Here is a 20798-nt window from a genome sequence, read left to right on the forward strand (position 1 = left end):
TATTTGGAGACGCCGGGATACCCCGCTTTGCTACAGAACACGGCTCTTCGTGCCTCGCTTCTCCCGCCACTTGAGCGTTCTTGGGGGCTCAAACGGAGGGCGTGCTGCCTGTGCGCAGGCGCACACACTGGGGGTGCGAGGCCGGATGTGGAAAGACAGGGAGGACCAGTAAGTCTTTGCTTTCCTAACACCTGCCTGGCACCCGATTACAAACAAACAAACTACACTAGACATGTCGCCTTTGAGTTGATTGGCTCTTAGTGGCCTTTAAGACAGTAGAGCTGGCCCCATGGAGCTTTCCACGTCTTCCTGGAAACGGATTGCCTTGTTTGTCTCCAGAGGAGTTTGGGCAGCCAAGTCCCTTAACCCCGGTGCCACTGTTTTGTGGAAACAAGACAGCACTGAACTGGGCGTGTTACTGCCCCTCTGCCAGCACCCAGTGGACTGGGAGGAACACCGCTAGCCAGCAGAGGCAGGGGGACAGCAGGTTGGGTCCGGACGCAGAGAGGGAGGGTTATGTGCAAGAGGACCAAGATGGGACCACCTGGGGAGGGACTCTCCTGAGAGACTCCCCAGTCAGGTTACCGCTTCTAACAGTTGACCTCACCCCTGGGACTGCTGCCCGGAGCCTGCCCCTGGACCAGGACTATCAAAGGGGCAGAGAGGGTCAGGAAGGAGGTGGGTGTTGGGTGATGTGCATCTCTTGGAGCAGGATGACTTCCACAGCAGCTGAGCCTGCAGAGTATCCCCACACCCATCACCGTGGAGTTCATGGCCACCCACAATGACCCTATGTTATGTAGGGTTTCAGAAACTAAATGTTTATGGGAGCAGGGAACCTCATCTGCCTTCCATCGAGCCACCGGTGAGTTTGAACCACTGAACTTGCGGTTAAGAAGTCTAGCACCTTGCCCCAAATACAACCAGGGCTCCAGCGGCCCAAATACCAAACCAAACTCTCTGCCATTGGGTCAACTCCAACCCAGAGAGACCCTAGAGGACAGGGTAAACCGGCAGGGCCTCTGGGGGGTTCTGAGACTGTGACCCTTTACAGAAGTGGAAAGCCTCCTCTTTTTCCAGAGGAGCAGCTGGTGGTTTTGAACTACTGACCTTGTGGTTATCAGCCCCATGAGAGATGGGTAATCTTTATTTCCTGGGTCCCAGGCCCCCTGGTGGAAATCACAGGATTCTGGACTGTGTCATTGGACACTTGGGGGCAGCAAATAGCTGGATGGTGGAAACAGTGGCTCCAGCCAGGCCTTGGGGACCCACCAGTGTGAGCGGTCCAGGGGGAGTGGCTGCTCCTTGGGGCCACTGCTGAGGAGCAAGTTTGTGTGCTGCTTCTGCCTGGTTGAGTTAAAGGGACAAACCAGCGCTAAGCAGAGCCCCACCTAGCCTTTCACCCAGGGTTGCCAAGACAAGTCTTGGAGGGCAGGCGTGGGGGAGACAGACAGGAGCGATTTCAAGACACTGTGCATTCAGGGGAAGCTCAGGGTACCATCAGAACCCACGGCACAGGGCGCAACCCAGACTGTCAGGGTCAGAGGAGGATTCCTGGAGAAGCCTGAATGTGAAGGATGATGTGAAAGACCGAATTGTGGCCTTCCCTCCCCCGCCCCGCCCCCAAATGTATGGAATTCTTGGCTCGTGTTCTGGTAGAAGGATATGGAATTCTTGGCTCGTGTTCTGGTAGAAGGAACCCTCACTGGTCTGTTAACCACAAGGTCAGGAGTTCATATCCACCTGCCACTCTGAGGGGGAAAGATGAGACTTTCTACTGCTGGAAAGATTCTGTTTCAGACACTCACGGGGGTGTCCGCTCTGCCCTACAGTACCCTTATGAGTTGGAATCCTCAACTCATGGATGTGATTTTGGGGAGGGAGCAAGGTTTTTAACACCCCCCTCCCCTTTCCCACCAGTGCAGAGTAGATCATAAAAAACAGAAATCATCTGAGTTACAAGGAGCAGCACAGCCATGGAGACACACACACGGCGGGAAGACAGACACCAGGAGCTCCCGAGACCCCAGATAAGGAAACCTGCCCCAGAGTTCTGACCCCACACCTCCCCCGTGGGAAAAATGATGTCCTGTTCTCTAAAGCTACCCTCTGATGAGTTTTTTTAAGTTGTATTGGCATACACTTCACATATGCAATTTAGTCACCCAGTCATACAAAGAAGACTTGTGTGATCTTCACCACAATAAATTTCAGAACCTTTTCTTCCCGTCCTCATTGTTGGTAGCTCCCCATCTCTCCCCATCCTCTCCTGCCATGCCCCAGGACCTTGTGACAGACTTTAAAATTCATCTTATTGGGGGCTCATACAACTCTATCACAATCCATACATATACCCATTATGTCAAACTCATGTGTACATTTGTTGCCCTCGTCATTCTCAAAACATTTGCTTTCTACTTGAGCCCCTGGCATCAGCTCCTCATTTTTCCCCCTCCCTCCCTGCTCCCCCCTCCCTCATGAACCCTTGATAATTTATAAATTATTAATTTGTCATATCTTACACTGTCTGACGTCTCCCTTCACCCACTTTTCTGTTGTCCATCCCCCAGGGAGGAGGTTATATGTAGATCCTTGTAATCGGTTCCCCCTTTCCACCCCACTCTCCTGGTATCGTCACCCTCACCACTGGTTCTGAAGGGATCATCCGTCCTGGATTCCCTATGTTTCCAGTTCCTATCTGTACCACTGTACATCCTCTGGTCTAGCCAGATTTGTAAGGTAGAATTGGAATCATGATAGTCGGCGGGAAGGAAGCATTTAGGAACTAGAGGAAAGTTGTATGTTTCATCGTTGCTACCCTGCACCCTGACTGGCTCGTCTCCTCCCCCTGCAGCTTGCTATCTTATTGCTGCCCTGGGATTCATTAATCGTGACAGCCAGAACCTGCCGTCTGACTTGCTGATTGGGGTCCTCAGCCCATGAAGCTACACGCTAGGGAGAGGGCTCCAGAACTCCACGGTAGACACGATGAATACGTTTGTTCCCAACCCTCAGTGAAACCCGCCACGGCCTGAACACCCTGAGGGCCTCTGACACTGATCTTGAGGGCAGCCTGGTATAACCAGGGGCTACACCAGGAGGACTTAACATAGAGACCCACCGGGCAGAATGAAGGGAGCGCTGCCTCCAAGCTGCCTGCACCTTTGGACTGAGGATTGAGGTACTCAGATGGCAGAGGAAGTGGAGTGGCCACCCTGCACTTTTGGCTGGCGGTCATTGGGCCTAGGGGGAAACCCCAGATTGGTGCCTGCCCAATGGAAAGGGACCCAGAATCACCATATATCTGGTACCTCGATGTCTCCCTCACAGCGACATGACAGGTGTTGATCTGTTGGGTAGGGGTTGGACTTGGAAGAATCGATCCAGGAAGTTTCCTCCTGGCACCAACCCCTGTGCTTCGGGTATACCATGCTCAATCAATCAGGAGATGGAACTGTATGGAGCACCAGCTCCTGGGTGGCGGCTCCCGGTGGACCTGGCCTTGCTTAGACTCCTCCTTCCGGCAGGATCCAGTGACCTGTCATTGGGAAATGGATGTGTGAGAAATGCAATCACCTTATGGCCCAGGGATGATTCCTTTTTCTGTTTCGATGGGTGTGGGAACAGAAAGATTCCTCCCAAGTTGCCCCCCTCCCCCAGTAAGTTAGACTTAGGACACTGCTTGCAGCTAATGATAAATGATTGTCAAGCTACCTCCCTGAAGACAGTCAGTTGCCAGACAGGTAGGAACACTCCCTGCTGTTAAGGACAATGGGCTATTTCTGCCTAAAGGCTTGTCACCATGAGCTTGGTTCCTGTAGATGGGTTTACACCTACTGATAATGGTTTCTATGGAGATCCAGAGACCAGATCAAACCAGCTCAGTGACATCCAAAGTTACAGCTGCCATCCTGAATCTAGCATCCGCCCATCTTGCCACATGCATCCCCAGTCCCTCCTCTTCCTATTGCGTGTATGCCCCTAGATTGTCCCCCTCTCATTGCTGTATAATTATAGTGCAACCCCTTCCTGTGATGTATGTCTTTACCTGTAATTAGGGGGCTTGCACTCACTCCCCCCAAAGATATATAGGCCTGGGCTAGCAATGAAGAGTGCTCTCTGGGGCTCCCTTCTTTTGGCCTCTGAGCCGCTTCCCTGTTCCCTTTCCCCTTGTCCTCCTTCCCCTCCCCCTCTCTACACGTGGACCCCCAAGGGGGCTGAGGTGAGCACACTGCCATGAAATGTGACTGACTCCATTATTTCAATCTCTCTTTTATCTCTCATGCTGTCGATGACTTTAATATAATATTTATATACCTCAAACGTACAATTGTGCCTATGGATTAGTACCCACAATTAGTGATGGGGGGCTGGCACCTCCCCGCACAGATGGGGTGTTCGATTCCCTGCCTTTAGTTTGCTTGTTTTGTTCGTTATTTGTGGTCTGCTAATTGGTTTGTTGCTTTTGGTCTTACAGGGTTTTGAATTTGTCACAATACGACCACCAAAATAAACCAAGTCATGCATATCCCAGGGACAAGCAGATGGATTGTGGACCCCACTTAACTCTCACCCCAATCCAAGAACAGTCAGTTCTCGTACCATGGCCCTGCTCGATACTCACCTTCATGAAATGATCACTGCAGATAGGGGCTACAGCAAAGGGTGGTGAAGAAAGCAGATGGTGCCCGGTTATCAACCGGAATAGTGTCTGGGGTCTTAAAAGCTTGTCTTCAAACAAGCAGCCGTCTCAGTGAAGCGTCAAGTAAGTCCACATGGAAGAAGCACACCAGCTTGTGTGATCCAAAGATGACAATTACAACATTTAAATATGTCAAAGGGAAAAGTATCAGAGACTAAATTATGAACACCCAATTTATAGAAGGCTGTGGAGGACAACCCAACGCCCGTCTGCACAGCTCCTGGCCTGATTCAGCTGCTGCAAGATCCCTACGAGATTTTTCCTGGTGCCGGTATCACTTGCTTGTTCCATGACAAAAATTTCTTCACAGTGGTCTTTTCTTTCTTACCCACTATTTGTGTTTTTATCTCTGTATTATTATTATTCTTTCCTTACCACTTTATTGTTATATTTTTGTTTTTTTTACTGTTTCTGTTTGGTTTTCCAGTTTTTGAAGCCCAGGATTGGGGCATAGGGGTCAGAACGGATACAAGGGCTTCTAGGGTGGGGGTGGGGGGTGGGGAAGGTAAACAATATATGTAGGAGTGGGGAGGGAGCGTAAGATCTCTCTCTGGACTAGAGTTGCACCTCGGTCCTTGGCTCCGCACGAGAAAGAATTCACGCCTAAGCCTGGCTCGTGATCCAAGTGGGTTTAATGAGAGTTAGAAGAAGTTTCAGATTTTACGCGGCACCCATAGGACCATGCAACCTGGCAGAGACTGCTTGGCATCACGCAAAGATCTCTCTCCCAAGTTCTCCTCCACAAAAAGACCTCTCTCCCCCTGGCTCCTGCCTTTTCAAGGATTCCAGGGTGCGTGGTGAACGACCCCAGATAGACCCCATTGGCTGAATTGCAATCACCTGTCCCAGGTGAGCCGCTCCAGGTTTAACGCCTACCCATGCCCACCGCGGAAAACCTAGGCCTTTGAGCATGTGCAGTGCGCTACCCTTTGTTCTCCTGCTTGGCTCCCTTGGGCATGCGTCAATGGACATCCCATCCCTGCCTGTCTGCCTTAGAGGAGCACTCTAGAACTGATGATGATTACCCAGCTCAGTTTAAAAGTGACTTAGGTCATACAGTAATGGGAGAGGGGGCATCTAGGGGTATCCATGCAATAGGAAGAGGAGGGTTTGGGGCTACACTTGGCAAGATGGGCGGACCCTAGATTCAGAATGGCAGCCTAACTTTGGATGTCACAGAGCGGGTTTGACCTAGTCCCTGGCTCAACTATAGAGACCATTGTCAGTAGGGTGTGAACTCCACCTACAGGAACCAAACCACCAGGACCGGCAAGCCTTTAGGTAGAAGTAGCCCATTGTTTTTGGCAGCAGGGAGCACAGCCTAGCTATGGTGGGACCAGACGGCAGTCTGGCAGCTGACTATCTTAAGGGAGGATGTCTCTAAGCTTCTGCCCACCCCTCATATGCTAGCAAAAAGCCCCTAATGTTTGGCATCTCTTTGGGGGAGACAAAGCTGGGGAAAATTCTCTTTATAATCCCACATAGGACCACCCTTCCTGACAACACACTGCCTCCATTTGTTTAAATTGAGAGCTATCTTCTGCCCAAACCCTATCACCTACTGTCATCTGACAAATGCCACCAAGACTGTAGCAGGTAGCACCGCTAACTGCACACTTTTTTTTATCCAAAAGCCTCTTTGTTCCCTCTTAAATTTGGAAAAAAAAAAAAAAGGATATGTGTGTGTGTGTGTGTGTGTGTGTGTGTGTGTGTGTCGGAATTATGCCTGGGCGCTTACCAAAAACTCATCTTCTTTCCATAACGTTGTTCTAATCACCCAACCATCAAGCTCTGTGAATGTCAGCCAATCAGAAAAGTCTTAGCTGTGCTCCACCCCTCTGCTTGCCTTCCGAAGCCTTTTGAAAGGGCAGCTCGCCAGAGCACGTTGTTGAGGCTGCTCGGCACTGTTTCTCTGTAGTGCTGCTGTAAGAGACGTCTCTTTAAGCCTTGACCCCAAAAAAACATAATTTAAAATAAAGTGAAGTTTGGGATTCAGTCAGAAACATGGTGTGTCAGTCCATTTCCCATCTCTTTTCTATTTCATGCATATGCAAAATGAAACTGTTCACCACTATCCCCCCCCAAAAAAAATACAGTGTAGTTAAAACAAAAAACAATTCCATTAGCCTTTTCTACATGTGTTCAAATGGGAATATTAAATGAAAGGTACTTGGTTTGTTTTTTTAAATCATTTTATTGGGGGTCTCGTACAGCTCTTACCACAATCCATACATCCATCCATTGTCCCGTCCCGCGGGACATCAAGAACGTGGACACCTGAAAGAGGGACTGGGAATGAAGATGGGCAAGGGCGCGGAGAGATGGAGGCAAGACAGGAATCTGATCAAGCCTCGTTTTATTGAGCTGAGAGCAGAGGTTTAAATAGCCAGTGAGGGGCTGGCACCATTACGTCACATGTAAAATAAGGTACAGCTGAGGTAGCCAATAGTCGTGCATCTTGAAACAAGGAAGGAATGGTGGGCAACTGATCAAACAGGTAAGTATGCTAATGAAGCATTCCTGGTGAGCCTGGGGGAGATGCCATCAGTCATGTAGTGACCAATGAGCATAGCAGCTGCTAGTGAAAGAGCACCAATCCTAGCAAGGGTCAAGGCAGCCACCCTCTGGCAGGAATTGAGACAAAGGGTAGTAACACCTCACGGCAGTTTGTATGGCAGGAAACTGAGAGTAAATTCATGGCTAAAATCCAGGGTGGGGAGACACGCAGCTCCCTACACATTGTGTCAAGCACATTTGTACATTTGTTGCCATCATCATTTTCAAAATATTTTCTTTCAACTTGAGCCCCTGGTATCAGCTCTTCACTTCCCCCAAGCCCCAGCTATGGTTAGATCTATGTTTACAGATCTATTTCCCTATCGGAATAGCTAAATATATTTACATATATACATACCTATATTTAGACCTCTATAAATGTCCTTTGTCTCCTATTTCTTTCCTCCCTCCCTCCCTCATAAACCCTTGATAACTTATAAATTATTTTTTCACGTCTTACTCTGACCGATGACTCCCTTCACCCACTTTTCTGTTGTCTGTCCCCCAGGGAGGGGGGTTATATGTAGATCATTGTGATCAGTTCCCCCTTTCTCCACCCAACCATCCCCTTATTCTCCTGGTATCACTACTCTCATTATTGGTCCTGAGGGGTTTATCTGTCCTGGATTCCCTGTGTTTCCAGCTCTTATCTCTTATCTGTGTACATGCTCTGGTCAAGCAGGATTTGTAAGGTAGAATTGGTGCCATGACAGTGGGGGGAGGAAGCATTAAAGAACTAGAGGAAAGTTGTATGTTTCATAGGTGCTATACTGCACCCTGACTGGCTTCTCTCTTCCTTGTGACCCTTCTGTAAGGGGATGTCCAATTGTCTACAGACGGGCTTTGGATCTCCACTCTGCCCCCCACACTCATTCACATTGATAAGACTTTTTGTGCTGCAGTTTTGATACCTGATCCCATCAAAAACACTTCATGATCACACAGGCTGGAATGCTTCTTCCATGTAGACTTTGTTGCTTCTCAGCCAGATGGCCACTTGTTTGTCTTCAAGCCTTTAAGATCCTAGACGCCATATCTTTTGATAGCCACCGGGCACCATCAGCTTTCTTCATCACATTTGCTTATGCACCTATTTGTCTTCAGCGATCATGTCAGGAAGGTGAGCATCACAGAATGCCAGGTTATGAGAATAAAGTGTTCTTGTGTTGAGGGAGGACTTGAGTGGAGGCCCAATGTCCTTCTGCTACCTTAATACTAAGCCTATAAATATATGTACATAGACCTATTTCCCTATCATTATATAAAAATATATTTACATATGTACATGCCTGTATTTAGACCTCTATAAATGTCCTTTGCCTCCTATTTCTTTCCTGTATTTTCTTTTACTTTCCTCTTGTCCCACTATCATGTTCAGCCTTCATTTGAGTTTCAGTGATTGTTCTCGGTTACATTGCCCTTGATCAAGCCCTACCAGGCATCCTATGCCCTTCTCGACATCGATTTTAGATCACTTGTTCCCTTGTCCCTGGGGTTGTTCACATTCACTACCTTTCCCCCGCCTCCCCCTCTTCCTTGTCCCCCCACCAAACCATCTCGGTCCTGATGTTTTCTCCTCTGGATTGTTTATCCCACCTATCTTATCTAAATAGACATGCAGAGACAATAATAAGCACAAAAACAACAAAAGAAAACAAAACAACAAAACAAAAGCCTATAACTAGTTCCAAGTCTGTTTTTAGGCCTTTAGGAGTGTTTTCCGGTTGAGTCTGGGGGGTGCTACGCCCTGGGCCCACAGTCTATTTTTGGTGTTCCCTGGGGACTTCATTGCTTTGTTCTCCTTGCTGCTCTGTTGCACACCCTTAGCGCTTTGCCCAGTGTGGTGGGGTCACACCAGGCGCAAGTCCCGCACTGTGCCTCACAGTGCTATGGGTCAGTGAGGGGCGTTGTGTCTCATGGTGGGGTCCTCTCTGGCTGCTCTGAGCAGGAGTCTCATCCTCGGACTTTGGTGGGCCACAGTGTGTTCCATCCCTCTCCTTCCCTCTTCGTTTGCTCCCGTGCTCTGATCAGACCCATCCCTCTCCCTGAGCGTCAGCTTCAGTGCTGTCCTCTGAAGGGAATTCTTTGAGGTGGTTGGGTTGGGGGAGGTATCCATGTAGTTGGGATTGGGGCTGACCCCGGGTACTTTATATATATATATATATATATATATATATATATATATATATATATATATATATATATATATATATATATAGAGAGAGAGAGAGAGAGAGAGAGAGAGAGAGAAAGAGAGAGAGAGAGAGAGAGAGATACTCTTGTTAGAACAATCAACTATATGATACCAAAAGGGCAATGCTTGCCCACGGAGAAAGCGTCGGAGTCAGGAAGGAGTAGGAAATAAGGACACAGAAAAATGGTGACTCCACGGAGGACACGAGGAGAGTGTGGTACATTGTGGGGAGTGCGACCAATGTCAATAGGAAAACTGTAGGCATTGCTGAATGGAGAACCAATTTGCTCTGTAAACTTACACCCAAACACAGTTAAAAATATATATTTAAATTTTATGTATACATATATATGTTTCAAGAAAGCATGAGAGGAATAGGGAGTCTCTGGGCTATTCAGTCTTCAGGCCCCAAACCAAAGCAAACTCAAATCCCCAAAGCTGGCCCGGGCTAGGGTGGGGCTAGCAGAGATGGAGGTAGAGTCACCAGGAACTGATGGAGAGGGAGGGGAAGAAGGGGTCAAGGAGGATGCCCAAACGCCTTGCTTGGACAACTGGGTAGATGGTAATTTCATGAACTATGTTAGGGACAGGGGAGGTGACCCCCGTTTAAGGGAAAATGAATCGCTTTGCTTACAGCATGTTGAGTTTGAGGTGTGGGTGGGACACAACAGTGGAGGTGTCCAGGAGGAATTCAGAAGAGGGCTGGTGAAGGAATGAACAATGGGGAGTCAGCCATTGGTCAATATGGGGTAAGGTTATTTAGGGGTAGCGTGGGCAGTTTCAAAACCAGCTGCCCCACAAGAGAAAGACAGGGCTTTCTACTCCCATAAAGAGTTCGAATCTTGGAAACTCCCAGGAGGAGCTCTACTCTGCTCTGTACGGTCACTATGAGTTGGCATCAGCTTCTGGTTTGGGTTTTGTGCAGAGCCTGGCAGCCCAACACGCCAAGCGTTGGCAGAAATGAGAGGAGGCTGAGGAGGAATGGTCACCACCTGCGAGACTTCTCATTGCTGCATCACGGGACTATCCTGGGAGGCCTCTTGGGGTGGTATCCAGGGTGACAGAAGGGACTAGGGAGCCAGGACCACAGAAGGTACCAAGGGCCCAGTCTGCTTTCATTCTGCTTTGAGCACTGAGTCTTAGCTCTGTGGACCCTCTCTTCAAGCCCAGGCAAAGTCCCCGCATTCCAAGGCCCTTTGCCAACAGCACCACCTCACCGACACACGTCACAAGGAAATGGCCTTGCTCCAGAACTCACTGCCACTGAGCCAGGCCGAGGCACAGGGACCCTATAGGACAGGGGAGAACTGCCCCTGTGGGATTCTGAGGCTGACTGCTTCCAGGAGTAGGAAACTCCCATCTGTCTCCCTGTCTAACTTCTGTGACACTTTGAAAGTTGGGACCCCACCTCCCAGACTCCCAAGAGGGATGGGCACTTTCTAAAAGGTTTCACAGGAAGGAACATTCTCATCGATAGAAAAGCAAAACAAACCCAGAGCCCTCACACTACCAACTGCTCTAAAAAGGATCACCTTAGAAGGTCCTGGATAAAGTGGGCAAAAAATGGGGGACAAAACTCAACCTCATAAACAAGATCAGGCTAAAAGAAGAAGACTAGTGGGAACCCTAAGACTATGGCCCTAACTTTACCCTTTGGGTCTGGAGCTGAGCTCACCCTGACATTAGACTAATCAACCATTTAAAGTTAAAAAAACAAAAACCCTCAGCACTTACCCAAAAATAACGTTCGAGGGTTGGGAAAGAAAGAGGACCGGAAGCCAGAAACAGCAAGGGAGGAAGTGGGGTGGGTGATGGTCCATTGAGGGGTTGCAATGCATGACTTGAATCAGAATGTGTGTGGATTCTTGACTGTCAGCTACAATCTGCTTTGGAAACTTTCAGCTAATTCACAATGAAAATACTTTGAAAGAAGGACGCAGGACCCCAGCTCGAGGACCAGATAAAGGAAACCCTCCTCAGCCCAGTCCAACCAGAGTCTAGAGTGTCGTAGCCTCTGCCCTCGTTTCAGACTCAGGACAGGCTACCGTGGGTGACTATCCACCATCGCCCACCACCTCTCCCAGGAGACTGCGTCCAAGCTGCTCCCTCCTCTCCCTTTTCCAGGATCTGTGTGTGGGCGTATGAGCGGAGAAGTCCAACCTGGACGATGCTACAGCCTAGTGAGGAGGTGCTGTGACTGTGTCTGCAGACTGTGGGCTAGCGCCAGGCGCAGGAACCTGACGGAGAGATGTTCCAGAGTGCTGCCTACGGTGCCGCCTTGCTGGATACTGCCTGCTGATGACCTGACATTAAACAGGCATGAATGACCGAATCCAACATTGGACTCCACTGTTGGGGCCTGGGGGTGGGGGAGGGGTGAAGTGCCTGGGGTCCAGTGATTTCCTTTTGTGGCCTTTTGCCTGGGTTCTTTGGAAAAAAACTGCTTGAACCGGTTCCCCTTGCTGTGGCAGCCTGCATATCTGTCAATGAACTGTGAGGGTGGTGTTAAGTACCTTGAGTTAGTTCCCGCTCATAGCAACCTTAGCCCTGAGTAGTCCTGACGTTTGCCCAAGTTTCCTACCCTGGGGGGCTTGTTACTTCTGTTCAGGTTGATTGCCATTTCCCAGGGAAGCTGTAAGTAACGACTTGGTTTAGTACTTAAAAAAAAAAATTTTACTGGGGGTTCATGACAATCCATACATACATCAATTGTGTAAAGCACATTTGTACATTCATTGCCCTCATCCTTCTCAAATCATTTGCTCTCCACGTAAGCCCCTGGCATCGTCTCCTCATTTCCCCCCCTCCCTCCCCGCTCCCCCCTCTCATGAACCCTTGATAATTTATGTTATTATTTTGTCATATCTTGCACTGTCCGATGTCTCCCTTCACCCACTTTTCTGTTGTCCGTCCCTCAAGGAGGAGGTTATATGTAGATCTTTGTAATTGGTTCCCCTTTTCTACCCCACCTTCCCTCCACCCTCCCGGCATTGCCACTCTCACCACTGGTCCTCAAGGGATCATCCATCTTGGATTCCCTCTGTTTCCAGTTCCTGTCTGTACCAGTGTACATCTTCTGGTCTAGCCAGATTTGTAAGGTAAAATTGGGATCATGATAGTGGGGGGTGGGGAGGAAGCATTAAAGAACTAGAGGAAAATTGTATGTTTCATTGTTGCTACACTGCACCATGACTGGCTCGTCTCCTCCCCAAGACCCTTCCATAAGGGCATGTGCAGTTGCCTACAGATGGGCTTTGGGTCCCCACTTTGCACTCTGTCCCTCATTCTCAATGATATGATTTTTTGTTCTTTGATGCCTGATACCTGAGCCCTTCGACACCTTGTAATCACACAGGCTGGTGTGCTTCTTCCATGTGGGCTTTGTTGCTTCTGAACCTTTAAGACCCCAGACACTATCTCTTTTGATAGCCGGGCACCATCAGCTTTCTTCACCACAATTGCTTATTCACCCGCTTTGTCTTCAGTGATCTATCGGAGGGGTTGCTTCTGAGCTAGATGGCCACTTGTTTACCTTCAAGTCTTTTAAGACCCCAGACGCTATGGTTTAGTACTTTTTGTCTGGTCCGGCAGCCTGTTTGCTGGTCACTATGCCTGCCCCCTTCACGAGCACGTAGTCTAGCTGTCGGAGCAGTTCACCATCCCCCTCTAAGGAACTGGACTGGTTTGTCAACATGCTACGTTGCTGTCGTTGTTAAGATCCTTGGAGTCTCTTTCGACTCATAGCAACCACACAATAAAGCGCTGCCCATTCCTCTGCCTTCCTCACAATTGGTTGGGCCTCTTGCTGCAGCCACTCGGTCCATCCATCTCCTTCAGGGCGTGCCTCCGTTTCGGCTGCCCCTCCACTTCCCTAAGCACCATGTTCTCTACCAGGAGCTGGTCTCTCTGATAACGTGTCCAAGGTACGTGGGACAGAGTCTCACTTTCCTGGCTTCTAAGGATTCTAGCTGCACTTCTTCCAAGACAGACACTTGCCTCTTTTTTCGGCACTTTCAGTATTACCCACCATCGTCACAGTTCAATGCATTCATTGGCTCTTCGGTCTGCCTTATTCCATGTCCAACGTTACACACATAAGGGACAAATCAAAATTTCATGGTTTAGGTCAGGCACGCCTTAGTCCTCAAAGTAACATCCTTGCTTTTCCACACTTTAAAGAGGTCCCGTGCAGCAGATTGACCTACTGCGATGCCTTGTTTGCTCTCTTGACTGCTGCCTCCATGAGCGTTGATGGTGGATCCAAACAAGACAAAATTCTTGACAACTTCAGTCTTTTCTCTATTTATTGTGATGCCATCTGTTGGTCCAGTTGTGAAGATTTTAATTTTCTTTACATTAAGTTGTAATCCATCCTTGATCTTCATTAGCAAGTGCTCCAGGCCCCCACTTTCAGCAAAGTTGTGCCATCTGCATCTCAGTGATTTCTTCTTTGACTTATTATCTTTTAACTTCCGCATCTCTTCAAATGCTCCATCTCTCACTTCTAGCCTCATTCCCTTGTGACTGCAGAAGATAGTTGGTGTGCTTTCATCTCTAAACGTTTGTTGAGAACTGTTCAATGGCACACTATGCAGTGTATCCTGAGCAATGTGCACAAGCTTGAGAAGGATGTTGGGTTTCTGTTGCTGCTAGTTGCCATTGAGTCGATTCCAACCCATGAAGACCCAATGTGTGCAGAGTAGCACTTCTGCTCCATAGGTTTTCAAGGTTGTGACCTTTCAGGGGCTGGATTATAAACCTGGTACTTCTTCATAAATCCCATCATTGCTGCCTGAGTTCCGATGGCCGTTGTAACTAAGTATGGAACCCAGCAGAGAGAAGAGCGTGCTGTGGGGAGGGTGGCTAGTGTCGGAATCGGTCAAAAGACTAAAGAGTGCAGTATGTCTGACCTTCTCCTAGAAGAATCAGCTCTGGACGAATGGGGCTTCTCTTCCTGAGTTAGAGACCTTCAGGCATGCCTTGAACATAGTACCCAATCCTGTGACTAAAGAGCATTCCTCTCGGGGAGCTCTGGTGGCATTCTGCATTGGGCTATAAAACACAAGGTCAGCAGTTTGAAGCCCCCAGCCGCTCTGAAGGAGAAAGATGAGGCTTTCGACTACCACGAAGAGTGACACTCTCAGAAACCCACAGAGGCAGTTCTCCCCAGCCCTATAGGGTCTCTGTGAGTCAGAATTGATTTGGTGGCAGTGAACTTGATTTTTTTTGGTTTTCTCTCCTCTGCTTCACATCCCACCAAATCCTCTGTCTCTCTACTTCCGTTTCAACTGCCGCCATTCTCCATGGGCAGGCCTCCGTCTGGAACCTGCTCTTCATCCTTCCTCGACAATTTGCTCATCTCCGACTACTGCTTCTTCCCTCAGTGCTTGCCCTGGTTCATCTCTTCTCGGACTTCTACCAGCTTCGTGGGGCAGGCCCGCTTCACTCCACCCCTGGGGAATTACGATGGCCTCTTACAGGTCTCCATTGGTGAGTAACCTCGCCTCTTACGTGACATCTATCCAACAGATATATTCATGAACCAGTCTCTGCAGCTCAGGGAGCCAGCACCATTGAGAAGAAAACTCTGGTTCCTGCACTGCCTGAGTGCTCAGAGTACACTGGGAACCAGAGTGAAACATGCAACTTTCCTCTAGTTCCTAAATGCTTCCCCCCTCCCCCCATGATCCCAGTTCTACCTTACAAATTTGGCTAGACCACAGCATGTACACTGGGACAGATAGGAACTGGAAACACAGGGAATCCAGGACAGATGGTCCCTTCAGGACCAGTGCTGAGAGTGGCGATACTGGGAGGGCAGAGTGGAAAGGGGGAACCAATTACAAGGATCTACGTGTTACCTCCTTCCTGGGGGACGGACAACAGAAAAGTGGGTGAAGGGAGATGTCAGACAGTGCAAGATATGACAAAATAATTTATAAATTATCAAGGGTTCATGAGGGCGGGGGAAAGGAGGGGTACAATGAGGAGCTGATGCCAGGGGCTTAAGTGGAGAGCAAATGTTTTGAGAATGATGAGGGCAATGAATGTACAAATGTGCTTTACACAATGGATGGATGGATTGTGATAAGAGTTGTATGAGCCCCTAATAAAATGATTTTAAAAAGACAGTGGCGTGCTGGGAGGATAACAAGACAGAAACCCAGCCACCGGCCGTGGGTTCTGAGACTGTAGCTGGTTAGAGGACTGGAATGCTCAGTCTTTCTCGCAGGGAGTTGCTGGTGGTTGTTTCAAATGCCGACCGTGTGGACCGCAGCTCAGTGCATAACCGCCCCACTACCACAGCACACTGGCAGACATCTTTTTCTTTTTTGGTTTTACTTTTATTGGAAAACAACCTAAAATCGTAGACAAATGATTTTCGTGTATAAGTTGGATTTTGTTCTTTATACAGAGTATAAAGATGTCCCTCGTGGATCTTCTGTGTGGAGGGTTTTTTGAGCCTGAGGGAAGACGTGGTTTGTACACGTGCGTCTCTACTGTGGGCGGGAGTGGGGACCAGCAATGTAGTGCTCTGAGTTAGTTTATTGTGCCAACCTGGCTGATAAACACATGTAGGGTTAATTGAAGGGTGGAGGGATAAATGGCTCAGTGAGCCTCGTCTTTGGAGTTCTCAGGTCTCTTGCTTTGTGATGGTCGGACCAGGGTGCAGCTGCCTTAGCCAGTTCCCTGCTTCAGCTGGCAAGGCTCACTTCCTGCAAGACATCCCCAAGGAGAAGCCACATGGACCTACCCTGATGCAGCCCTGGGTGCTGGAGCAACTGTGTGGAGACCCCTGCCAGCGCTGAGATGCTTACACATTCACTGACTCGGCTTTCCTCATGCAGTCAGTGTCACTGCGTGTGTTTTGTGAGATGGAGGAGGACTTTGTGGATTGGTGTAGGACATATGGGTCAATGGGTTAATGTTGGACTTGTGGGCTTGGGCAGCACTGGGTTGGGATGTTTTCTTGATGTGCACTTAACCTTTATATAAAACTCTTATACATGAGTTTCTGTGCATTTGTTTCTCTAAAGTACCCAGACTAACACAGATGCTTAGTCAGTAGTTGAGACCTTCATTCCCACTCTCACTCACTAGTACATGGAAAGAACATGTTGAAGGCATGTTACTAAAACATGTACGCACTAGTAGACATTAAACAGACACATTACAAGAGCCTAAAGTTCTACCAGAAGCCATGGTAATGTCATGGCTTATGCACTGGGCTGCAAAGCAAGCAGTTCAAAACTACAAGCTGCTCCTCCAGTGAAAGATGAGGCTTTCTACTGGCATAAAGAGGTAGACTCTCAGAAATCCGTGGCAGTGAGTTGAGGGAGGATGTCTCAGGGTCGTGTTTCCTGGGGAAAGGGGGTGCATGTATCTAGAGAGGGCTTCCCACACACCTTTCAGTCCCACAGGGGGATCCAGCCTGGTTCACAAAGACAAAGACATCCAAGGAGATGCTTCTCAGATCATAGAACCTGCAGAAATGGATGTGAACGTGACCACCCAGCCTCTGCTGTTACATAGCTTTTTTGTTTGTTTTTTTCAATCGTCTTTATTAGGGCTCATATAACTCATCACAATCCATACATACATCATTGTATAAAGCACATCTGTACATTCATTGCCCTCATCATTCTCAAAGCATTTGCTCTCCAATTAAGCCCCTGGCATCAGCTCCTCATTTCCCCCTTCCTCATGCGCCCTTGATAATTTATAAATTATTATTTTGTCATATCTTACCCCGTCCCACGTCTCCCTTCACCCACTTTTCTGTTGTCCGTCCCCCAGGGAGGAGGTCACATGTAGATCCTTGTAATCAGTTCTCCCTTTCCAACCCATCTTCCCAGTATCGCCACTCTCACCACTGGTTCTGAAGGGATCATCCACCCTGGCTTCCCTGTGTTGCCAGTTACTATCTGTACCAGTGTACATCCTCTGGTCTAGCCAGACTTGCAAGGTAGAATTCAGATGATGATAGTGGGGGAGGAGGAAGCACTTAGGAACTAGAGGAATGTTGTATTTTTCATCGCTAGATCACACCCTGACTGACTTGTCCCTTCCCCGAGACCCTTCTGTAAGGGGATGTCCAGTGACCTACAAATGGGCTTTGGGTCTCCACTCCGCCCCTCATTCACTATGATAAAATTTTTTGTCCTGATGATGCCCGATACCTGATCCCTTTGACACATCATGATCACACAGGCTGGTGTGCTTTTTTCCACGTGGGCTTTGTTGCTTTTGAGCTAGATGGCTGCTTGTTTACCTTCAAGCCTTTAAGACCTCAAACGCTATATCTTTTTGAGAGCCTGGCATCATCAGCTTTCTTCACCACATTTGCTTGTTCACCCGCTTTGTTTTCAGTGGTTGTGTCGGGAACAAAGCTTTTTTTTTTTAAGTGGTCCTATACATATATATTTTTTATTATTATAAATAATTTTATTGGGGGCTCGTACAACTCATCACAAGCCATCCATCCATTCAATGTGTCATTTATACATAAGTTGCCATCATCATTTTCAAAGCATTTTCTTTCTGCTTGAGCCCTTGGTATCAGCTCATTTTTCCCCTTCCCTCTCCCTCCCTCCCTCACTGTTACATATCTTATGGCCCATGAAAGGGACCCACTTACCCTTTATATAAAACTCTCTCTTAACCGAGTTCCTGTGGATTTGTTTCTCTAAAGTACCCAGACTAATACATCCTCCCCCGCAGGACTCAGGACAAGGGACACCGCGGAGTGAAAAGAGGGCTAAGGGGAAAGCAAACATGACACCCCATTTGTGCAGAGCAGACCAAGGTGGTCACCTTAGTGAGCACACTGCAGCTGGCACTGGAATGGCAGGTAGCGCGGCCGTCATGTGGCGCGCACTCCAGAGCACAGCGAGGGAGAGCTATTGAGCGAAAGGCTGGAAACGGGGGGGGGGGGGGGGGGGGGATTTTCGCTAAAGCAAATAAACTGCCCAAACCAACAAAACCGCCCGTCATCATGCGTGTAAGCACCGGAGGGCGTGCGAGACCTGTCCCTCTGCGGCACACTGAGAGCTGGGGCGCACTTCTTCACTGGCGCGTATGAATCAGTGATAGGTACGGAACGTTGGGTGTTTGTTTTCTTGCTTTCTTTGGCCTCCTCCTTGCCATAGTTGAGGCATGTCTTATTTTGGATGGAGGACGGCTTTTATCTAGGATTTCGTCCTGTGAAAACACGTGAAGACAATGCTCATCCTGTGCCGGACAGTGACCAGTGACCTTGTTTATAAAGTGCTCCAGCCCGTGTTTCCTTTTCTCACTAAAACGGCCATCAAAGGTCCCACCATCTCCTCTGCCAGGAAGCGGACTTAAAAAGGCTTTTCCAGGGAGTGGGGGAGCCAAAAGCTTGCTTTCTCTCTCCAGTGCACTTCACCGTGTCTTCGAACAGTACGTTCGAACATAGGAGGATTTGTCTTGACCTGATTTCATAGGTGGTGAAGCGGCCCCTACTGACTCCCACTGTCCGGCGGTTGCTCACATCGATCTCCAGGAAGTCAGTCGCTAGGTGCCCGTGGGTGGCCTTCAGGCTCTGCAGCTGGGTGATCAGTGGCTGGGTGTCCGCCAGGTCTCTGCTGCAGCCGCTGCGTGCTCCCTCTGCGTTCCACCAACGCTGCTGCTGTGACCTGCCGCAGGGACACTGGCCATCTTTAGAGAGACTGAAGATGATGAAAGGGGAGCTGAAAGCCCACGAGAAGCCACTGAAGGAGCAGCTAGCCCAGAGATGTCTTCTGGAGACCGGATGCTGAGCTCACCAGAGCAGAGGGAGGAGGGGAAGGAAATTCCAGAAGGCACAGCATGAAAAAGACTGAGTCAACAAGAAGCGCAGGAAATTAAAACACCTACTGGGTCCAATGGGAGCGTGATGGGGCGCTCGAGTTCATCTCAGAAACCCACAGGGGCAGTTCTATCCTGTCCTCTAGGGTCATGATGAGTCAGAAGAGGCTCGATGACAGTGTTTGGCTTTTGGTTTCAGTGCACAGAATGCGGGCACTGGGTGTTGTGAACGGTGAATATGTTTGACCCCCAATAGAAAGGCTAGAAGTTGGAGCCTACCCAGAAGCACCTCAGGAGAAAGGCCTAGCCATCTCCTTCTGAATAATCAGCCATCGAAGGCCCTAGGGAGCATAGTCCTGCTCTCACGGGATATCGTGCACAGGGTTGCTGAAGTAGAATTACCTCCATGGCAGTAGGTCTGCTTTTTACTTTTAATTTTTATATAGGTGAGCTTATTTATCTGTCATTCTTAGAACGGAGACTTAGAGGAAGAAGCCCTCAGAGAGGTGAGCCTCGTCTCTTGGCAGTCTGTTCCTGACGTTTGTCTTTGGCCTCCTTCATTCTCTTGGCCAGAAGCCCGGCGTATGCAAGGCCACCTCCTGGTTTTCTCTTGGCATGCGGTTTCTCCAGGGCGATGCGCTGGTGCTGGTGCTGCAGGCGCTGCGGAGTCACACGAAGCTGCAGCTTGAGTCCTGGGTTTCTTGTCTTCTTGGCCCAGGCTCTCACATGTTGGCAGACATCACCTTCAGACTGAAAAATGTATGGATTCTGAGCCCTAGGCGACAAGGTACAATATCAGTCGTCAGTCCTGGGATATCTTTCTCCCCCTTTAAGAAAAATCACTAAACAAATTGAGAACACTCACATGGCCACCGTGAAGCCAAGGGTGCCCCTTACTCAGCAGCAGCAGGACGCAGCTGTGGGTCAAGACACCTTGCTTCATGGGGAAACCTTGCTTGTCGTTCCCACCACTGATGTGGACAACCTAGCCCCTCCATTCATCACCCAGCGCCTCGGCGGCAACTTCTGTGGGCATTCGCTTCTCAGCAAAGGTGCCCAGTTTGTGTTCATCCATCCACTGCAATGAGTTCCTGGCAGCCGGGCAACCGATGGTGGGGAAGGAGATGCTCAGCTTCATGGTGAAGCAGGCGATTGCCTCCGTGACGCCACAGAAAAGGGCTTTGTATGTTTTTTTGTGTTTCTGTGTGGGGTTTTTTTGGAATTAAAAATATTATTCTGAGTAAGGGTTCCTGAGCTTCAACAAACTGCCAAAGGAGTCCATGGAAGGAAACAACAGGTTACGTATCCCTGCTGATTAGCAATGTCTATTGCCCTAAATTCTCCCACGGGGATGCTTGACTTCAAGTGTTGAGTCACCTCTTTGACCTGAGCGTATCACTTGCATCTCTTAGGAGCCTACAAAGAAGGGGAACTGTGGCATATGTACCCCCAAAACAACTGCACCAACTGCAGGCCAGGCACTGGATAGGCCGGTGGACCAGGGGGACAGGACCAAGCAGTTGCAGTCTTGCTTGA

At 49.0% G+C, this 20798-nt stretch overlaps 1 pseudogene; it reads right to left on the reverse strand.

The window, feature by feature from the left end:
- Window positions 1-18476: 18476 nt before the first annotated feature.
- Window positions 18477-20400, reverse strand: LOC142458587 (uncharacterized; annotated as a pseudogene).
- Between the last annotated feature and the right edge of the window lie 398 nt (window positions 20401-20798).

This window comes from Tenrec ecaudatus, chromosome 10 (genome assembly GCF_050624435.1).
Source record: "Tenrec ecaudatus isolate mTenEca1 chromosome 10, mTenEca1.hap1, whole genome shotgun sequence".
NCBI lineage: Eukaryota > Metazoa > Chordata > Mammalia > Afrosoricida > Tenrecidae > Tenrec > Tenrec ecaudatus.